Source organism: Tiliqua scincoides, chromosome 5, assembly GCF_035046505.1.
Source record: "Tiliqua scincoides isolate rTilSci1 chromosome 5, rTilSci1.hap2, whole genome shotgun sequence".
NCBI lineage: Eukaryota > Metazoa > Chordata > Lepidosauria > Squamata > Scincidae > Tiliqua > Tiliqua scincoides.
The window spans coordinates 100,226,389-100,234,884 of NC_089825.1; the positions used below are offsets into that span (position 1 = coordinate 100,226,389).

Here is an 8,496-nt window from a genome sequence, read left to right on the forward strand (position 1 = left end):
AAGTTACCTAAAAAGGGGACAACCTAACTGTGCCACACAACTACAGTCTGAACAGGTGAAAACATGACCAACAATCAGTCAATTAAGTTGGCAGCAGAAAAGTCCTTCCCAGTCTTCTAACGAACAATCAGCTGATCCAGCACTTTTCAAACTGGAACGTCATGATGCCCCTGCCTGAGGGCCCTGGCCACTTTCCCCTTAAGGGATGGGGGCAGGGGGGAGGCAGCAGCATGATCCCCAGGATCGTGTCGCTAAGGGGGCTGCAGGGGACTTATCTGTCCCTGCTGTAGCCTCCCAGGGGTGCAGGGAGCCCTGCGTGACCTTCTGCAGGGCTCCCTGAGCTTAAAAAGTGAAAGCCGAGCGATCGTGCCCACTTCTGATTTTGTGGAGGCAGAGTGTGATCACTCTGGCAGCAACTGTTACCCTGCACATGCCTGATCTTGTCTGATCTTGGAAGCTAAGCAGGGTCAGGCCTGGTTAGTACTTGGATGGGAGACCGCCTGGGAATACCAGGTGCTGTAGGCTTATACCATAGTCTTTCGAGACTGAAGGTTGCCAACCAGTGTGTGATCACTATCACTTTTTAAGCCTCAGGGAGCCCTACAGACAGTTGTGCAGGGCTTCCTGCAGCCCTGGGAGGCTGCAGCAGGGACTGGTAAGTGCATGCCAGTCCCTGCAGCCCCCTTAGCAATGTGATCCTGGAGGTCGCATTGCTGCCTCCTCCTACCCCTGCAAATCTTGTCGCGGGCCAGATGTGGTCCCTGGGCTGTAGTTTAGAGACCCCTCTCTTACAGCACAACCCTATGGATGCCTACTCAGAAGTAAACCCCCATTGACTTCAGTGGGAGATCCTCCCAGGTAAGTTTGTTTCAGATTGCAGTCTTAAGAAGACCAGAGGCCCAGGAGACGTATACTTTCACACTCAGAACTCATTTTCCCTGGAGGATGGAAGTACTCTTGGTGTTTTAATCCCTTCTGTGCGACTTCATTGCTCTGGTAATTAATAAGAAAAAAGAAAGAAAAGAAAATCTTGGGTATTTCTTCTTAATAAACACAAATTCCATTGGGACAGTGGCATTTTAATGAACTGCTGCTTTTCAGAGGAACAGAAGATAAAAATGGATGCCCTCAGGCATAAAAAAGTCACACTGTTGAACATGAGCATAAAGCAAAGGAATATCAGGGCAAGAAGAAGGTCTTGAAATCTTCTTTATTCCAAAGCAAAGAAGGAAGGGGACCATATGTTCTCTTATTATTGAATCACCATATTAGGAAGGTAATTATTGATTCCTCATGCCCTACTGTGTAATGCATGTTGACCTTCTCAGTTATTTCTTTACATGATTTATCATTTTAATGAAAAGCCACTAAGGGTGCAATCCTCACCAACTTTTCAGCACCGAGGTAAGGGAAATGCAGGTCTGAGGAAAGGGAATAAACATTCCCTTACCATGAGAAGGCCTCCTAGACTGCCCCCCCCCAACCAAGATGCAGCACATACCCCATTGATACAGCTATGTCAGTGCTGGAAAGTTGGTTAGGATTTGGGCCTAAGGGAAATAGGAGGTACCCCTTCCAAAACAGCAGTGATACAAATTAAAGTGCATGATGAGGATGAGGACTGGTATGTTTGTGTGGATTGAAATTAATATATATGAATTTTGCTATGTAAAGTCCAAGGAGAGAAAGGGATGGTGCTGCTAAAGCGGACAGAATCCAGCATGTGCAATCACCACCAGATCCACCCTCAGCCTCCTTGCTCCCCATTTTACCTGCTTACCTGCTCCAGCAGGTGGCTAGTGGTGCGGCAAGCGTGGGAAGGTCTACGGCCCTCAGACAGTGCTGTACTGAGCATGTTGCTGGAGTGTGCACTTTATGGTTGTATTTTGACAGTCTCTGGCAGCAGAAAGCATGTTCTGCTGCTGGTCAACCCCCGTAGGATTGGGCTATTTGACTACCTTGTACTGAACGACAGGGATGGGCATGACCGATCAGGAAATTTTTCAAACTCTGAGGAATGTTTGAGGCACATCTGTGGATAAAACAAAAATTTACTAGACTTTGAAAAAATGAGTGGGAAGTGAGTTTACAGAAACTGTTCTGCAAATGTCTTCAAATGTCTGTAGTGGAAATGAGGAAGATGGCCCACAAAGAGATAGGGTGTGGTGTCTGCAATGGCCCCTTGTGTTGACAGGTCTGGGTTGTACGGAGTTAACCCCAGGGCCTTTGGCTTGCAATGGTTGTAGCTCACAGCTGCAACTTAGTAGGGATAATGAGGACCTTGGGGATAAAGGTGAGAGAACCACCACCAGAGGGTTTGGCTGTATAAGGAGAAAGGTGAGAGAGCAAAGGAGAGAGCAGAAGGAAGGAGGTTGGAGGAACAACTGACTGAATGAACAGATTGATGGACAGAGACTGCTGGAGACGGCTGGAGACCAGGTGTTGCTACTACTGCTAGAGAAGCTGCTGATGGGAGAGGGTAGGAAGGAGGACCTCTGCAGTGTGAACAGGCAAGCTGCCCTGGTGGTGGGGTCCAGCAGTGCTTTCAATAGAACCTTTTGGGGGAAGAAAGGAGGCTAATTAGTCTAAAGTAGAAATAAGCTCTCTGAAGAGAGGTTTTGATGGAACAGTGTCAAATTCTACCCAAGAAGAGCAACTGACAGACATAAAAATCACTTGTAATTGATATTAAGTAATGTGTATGCATTATTTTTTCAATAGGGTTTTCTTCTTTTCACATGTACCATGTTACGAAGCCCGACAAATGTAACAGAATTCATACTCTTGGGATTTGGAGAATTCCATGATTTCCAGATCACCTTCTTCCTGATGTTTCTAGTGATTTACATTGTGACCATAACTGGAAACCTTCTGACTGCTGCTCTAGTTGTCTCTGATCGGCGCCTTGATACCCCCATGTACTATTTCTTGGGGAATCTCTCCATTGTGGAAGTTTGTACTAGTTCCATTATACTGCCAAGAACGCTGGTAGCTCTCCTGACTGGGGACAGAAGAATTTCAATCAGCGGCTGCTTCACACAGTGGTATTTCTCCACCTCCTTTTTAGCTATAGAGTGCAGTTTACTCTGCGCAATGTCTTATGACAGGTATGTAGCCATTTGTAAACCACTGCATTATGCGACAAGCATGAACACTCGAACTTGTATCCTGTTAGCAGCTGCATCTTGGATCCATGGGTTTACAGGAATGGTGACACTACTTATATTGATGTTAAAGACATTAATTTTTTGTGGCCCCAATGTAATGGATGATTACTTCTGTGAATATTTCTCCCTTCTCAAACTCTCTTGCAGTGACACCAGTTTCTTAGAAATATTGTGTTTCATTACAACTGCCACTTACGTCTTTCTTCCTTTTCTGCTAATTTTGACATCGTATATTTATATTATTGCTGCCATCTTGAGAATCCCCTCCACCACTGGGAGGCAAAAGGCCTTTTCCACCTGCTCCTCTCATTTGGTTATGGTTTCCTTCTACTATGGGTCTCTGCTCATTGAGTATATGTTACCAAAAACAGAGGAGCTGAGAAGAATGGACAAATTTTCCTCTCTTTTGTATACAGTGTTGCCACCTCTGGCCAATCCTTTCGTATATAGCCTCAGAAACAAAGATATGAAACATGCCTTGAGAGTAAAGTTAGCACACTTGTGTCATACAACATAAATCTCAATAAGTTAGTAATTTTGATTGTATGATTTTAAAAAATCAAGAATGCAATATTTTGTCCATTGTTTCTAGCATTTTATCTTCATGTGGGGGACTGTAAAAATATATTTGGCAGATCCTTTGAGTTTTATCTTTCATGTCTGCATTTTTAAATAATTCACAAGGCCAACGTGTGTTAATTTTTATTGTATCTAGTACAAGATCCCTAGCCATAGATGCAGCTAGAGAGAGAGAGAGAGAGAGAGAGAGAGAGAGAGAGAGAGAGAGAGAGAGAGAGAGAGAGAGAGATATTTTTGAATTCTGCCCCTCTACTGCCTAACTTGAAGTTATGGTCATTCATGCCCCATCTTTACTTTCAGAAGGCCAATTTTAGAACCCTGTTAGCTGATTGGAAGAATTGGGCAGAGCTAGTATGGCTTGTTGGCTGTTCAGTTGGTTGACACTGTTGTCGATCCCCTTCCATCCTCATCTTAGAGTACCCTGAGGTTGCCTATCAGACACCTGAGGAACCAGGCAGGAACTTTTGGCTCCTTACCTGGTTGGTCTTCAGAAAGGAACTTTTTCATCTACCTCAGACTGCCCTAAAGAAAGGGTGTTGTGATCCAAATCAGTCACAACTGGCTGATGGAACAAAGTTATGGGATGGTACAAAGAATAGGAACTGTGATTCATGCGCACCCTAAGGCAAGCAAGACTTGTAGGGGAAACAAAGTCAATCTCAATAAACTGTTGGACTGGGACATTCTGACTGATGACCTTTAAGACATAGATTGCAAAATCAACCTCAGAGGCAACCTGGTTTGGAGGAGGAGGTACACTTCAGCATTCTTAACCCTTCCCCAAAGGAATTGACATGGAGAAACTAGAATTGTCAAAGATGAGCTATATCTTTTCGTCTCAATAGAAGACTGAAGTGGGATTAAATGGTGGTTGCTGTCTTCTCCAGGTTAGATACCCATACTAAAAAGGAGAGGAGACAGAACCTGCTACAAGAGTTTACACGAACTGGTCGACATTGATTGCAATAAATGTGGTCCAGTTTTAATTCAAATATTGCTTGTGTTTTATTGAGAGGGATATGTTGGCAATAAAACACTATCAGATTACAGAATCATATGGAACCAGTGATTCATAAAACTATTGACCTGAGCCAGTTTGTGTGCAGGTTTAGCACTTTCTCCAAATAATCAATGACAGATAGACTTATTTCATTGTGAACATACTACATGGAGATGTGTGCCATCTGGAAATGGATCCAGTGCAACAAAAGCAAGTCAAGTTACTCATACTTAAAGGCATATGTAATTAGAATGGGCTATTGGAAGACAATCATGGTGTCTACAGTTCTCTTGTTTCCTAGAAATTACTCCCATGAATTCAGGACACAAAAGCTCAATCCCACCTAACTTTTTGGTGCCAATGCAGCCATGCCAATGGAGCACATGCTGCATCTTGGAGGGGCAGTCACAGAGGTCTCCTCAAGCTTGTTCCCTTGCCTCAGGGTTGCATTGTGGCTGTATCAGTGCTGGAAAGTTGGCTAGGACTGGGTCCTGAGACTGTTTGTCCTGGAAATAACTGCAAAACAGCAGTTCTTTTGTGAAATAACCTGGAACAGGAGTGCTTCCTAACTGCATCCAAAAATGAATTGCCTCATCACAGAATAGTCATGAAAAGTCACTGTGGCTGCAATCCTAACCGCACTTTTCTGAGAGTAAGCTCCATTGAACAAAATAGTATGTACTTTTGAGTAGACCTGGTTAGGATTGTGCCCTGGGAAACAAAAAAAGGGAAACATTGAATCAGAATGTTAACTATCTGGGATCTCTCCCTTCATGTCCCCTCACTGTGCGATTAGCATTACCAAACTTTGGAGAAGTCAGATCACAGCAACTGTTTTTCACTTAGGAGTATATAATAATAATAATAATAATAATAATAATAATAATAATAATAATAATAATAATAATAATAATAATACAGGTATTTCTATACCGCCTTTCTTGGTTCTCAGATTTCTCCTTATTATTATTATTATTATTATTATTATTATTATTATTATTATTATTATTATTATTATTATTATTATTATTATTATTATTATTATTAACAGTATTTATATACCGCTTTTCAACTAAAAGTTCACAAAGCAGTTTACAGAGAAAAATCTTAGACTTTATTCAAGGCGGTTTACATAGGCAGGCAATTTAAATCCCCATAGGGATTTTTACAATTTGAAAGAAGGTTTCTATCTTTCAAGAAACCACAACAATCAGATGTTTCTGTCTTGATCTGGCCGCACATTCTGGCCGCACATTCTGGCCTCCATCCTCCCACGCTCAGAGCAGATGGAATAGCTCGGCTCAGCTTGTCAGCTGCTTCAAGGTCGCACGGTGCCGGTGGCCTCGAACTGGCGACCTTCCGATATTAACTTCAGGCAAATGGAGGCTCAACCCTCTAGACCAGACCTCCTGCCCAAGAGAAAAAGTTTTCTTATTTAACATACACAATACTAGGAAACCAGAAAGGGTTACCAATCCCATGCTCCTGAGATCTGAAGATTTCTACAATTTGCAGTTACTGCTTTTTAAAAAATAAAAAAAAAAATTATGTGACCACAATTGAGGCTATCCAACAAGGTTAGTTATTGTGGGATTTCATTGATGCATTACCAGACTTTGAAAAAGGAATCACAAAGTCAGATTACAACATTGTTTGCTCTGTAGGAGTGTAGCAACCAAGTGCTTGCCATTACAAGCTGTGGATACTGATATGCGCTTATAAAAGCAAGTAGAGTGTTCCCAGAGGGAGGGCACAACGCTGCGCCGTGTAAGCTGCCCCTCCCCCTCACCATCAGAGCCATTCTGGGCAGCAAAAGCAATGCAGAAGAGTTGCCTCCGCACTGTTCTTGCCCCTGGAATGGCTCTGACTGCAAGGGAGGGGCAGCTTACATGGCGCATTGATGTGCCCTGCGAAACTTAGTGCTGTGCCCCCTTCTGGGAAAGCTATTGTGTGAAAGGTTCATCAATAATTTTTATGTGTTTGTGTTTTATGTGTCAATTGGGCTTTTATTTCTTATTCTTTTTTCTTATTCTTACAAACACAGTGTTTGGAAACCAGACAAAGATAACAAAGGTAATACTCTTGGGATTTGGAGAATTCCACCATTTTCAGATACCACTCGGATCTTTTTAGCTATGTACTTGGCAACTATAACTGGGAACATTCTGATTATTGCACTAATATTCTCGGATAGGGCTTTCTTTCTTTCTTTCTTTCTTTCTTTCTTTCTTTCTTTCTTTCTTTCTTTCTTTCTTTCTTTCTTTCTTTCTTTCTAGGACATAAAAAGAAAGGGATATCAGGAGCAGAGACTGCATGGAACACCACATGTCGCCCTCTGCTGTTTCTACAGGTCACTGCTCTTGCACTAGAACTGCCCCCCTTCCAAACACTCACTGGAATAGAAGAGAGTTTCTTGCCTTATGCAAGAAGGGAAGGGTCAAAAACAACCCAGTCTTCATTTTAGGTGGTGGAGCAGTTGAATTCTTTTAAGGCAGAGTATTGGGTGTAAGACGGAGCAGAGCCATAGCAGGAGGAAAAACACCTAATCCTTTTCCACACTGTCATTGGATCCATGCTTGCTGCCTGCATCACACACACACACACAGACCGAGGTCATGACAATGTTTAACACAATGTGTGATTAAGTTCTTGGTGGGAACAATAGGCAAATTCATATTATGCCCCGTCAGTACAGCAGAGTGCAATCCTTTAAAAAAAAAATCCAAAATAAAAACAAAACAACAAATATGAACAAACATATAACAAACACAAACTCAATATACAACACAAAAACACACCGTTGGAGGGTGCAGGCAATCACATCAATTTATCTAATCAATCAATACATATCTTCTAATCTTGTTCCTCTTCTAGTTTAGCCTCTTAATATCATTTGTCTATCATATCATATCATATATAATATATCATGTATACAATATATTCATCTAAATGCCCTATCTTATACATCTGCAACTTCATTTTCAACCAAGCATAGAATGGTCTCCATTGCTCTATCTGTGTCGGTTTGCGCTGCTGATCCAAAATCTCTGTAAATCTATCCATTTCCAACACATTCATTATTTTTTCTATTAATTCATCTTTTGTTGGAATTTTAATATCTTTCCAGTATCTAGCAGCAGAGTGCAATCCTATCTCTATGAAACTGTAGCTGCGCCATCACAAGATGTAAAAAAACAAACATAAATGCTGGTTTTTGAGTTGGTTCAGCCTGCGCCAGGAAGGAGGGGGTTTCGGAGACGGGTATTTCTGGGCAGGGGAAGGTGGAATGGGGCAGATCTGGCTTGGGAGAGGGTGGAATTGGTGGAGGCCTCCTCTGCTATATCCTAACTCCCCTCCCAGCCCAGCCAGTGTTACACTTGGCTTCTTGGACTTCTGCCAGCTAAATAGCTGGCACAGATCTGAGTAGCCCCCTAGGACAGGCTAGGAAAAAATAACTCCTTAGCCCAAGATCTCCAGCCGCCTCTGAACCTGAGCCGGATACAGCAGAGACCTTGTGGACTGGCTGCACCAGCACAGGTTAAGATTCAGCTGCCCATGTATAAAATATGCCGGTATATTTTTTTCTCACTACACAAGCTGACACATGTCTATTCAGAAGTAAGCCCCACTGAGTTCAATGGGAATTTGAACTCCCAGATAAGTGTTTGTGGGATTTTCGTTTTAATAAGATCACAGCTCCAGGAGTGTAATATTTTCAAACTCAGACTTCATTTTCCTTTGAGAATCAAA

General features: G+C 42.4%; 1 pseudogene; it reads left to right on the top strand.

Moving 5' to 3' along the window:
• The first annotated feature begins 405 nt into the window (after nucleotides 1-405).
• Nucleotides 406-525, top strand: LOC136655118 (5S ribosomal RNA; annotated as a pseudogene).
• Nucleotides 526-8,496: the final 7,971 nt, after the last annotated feature.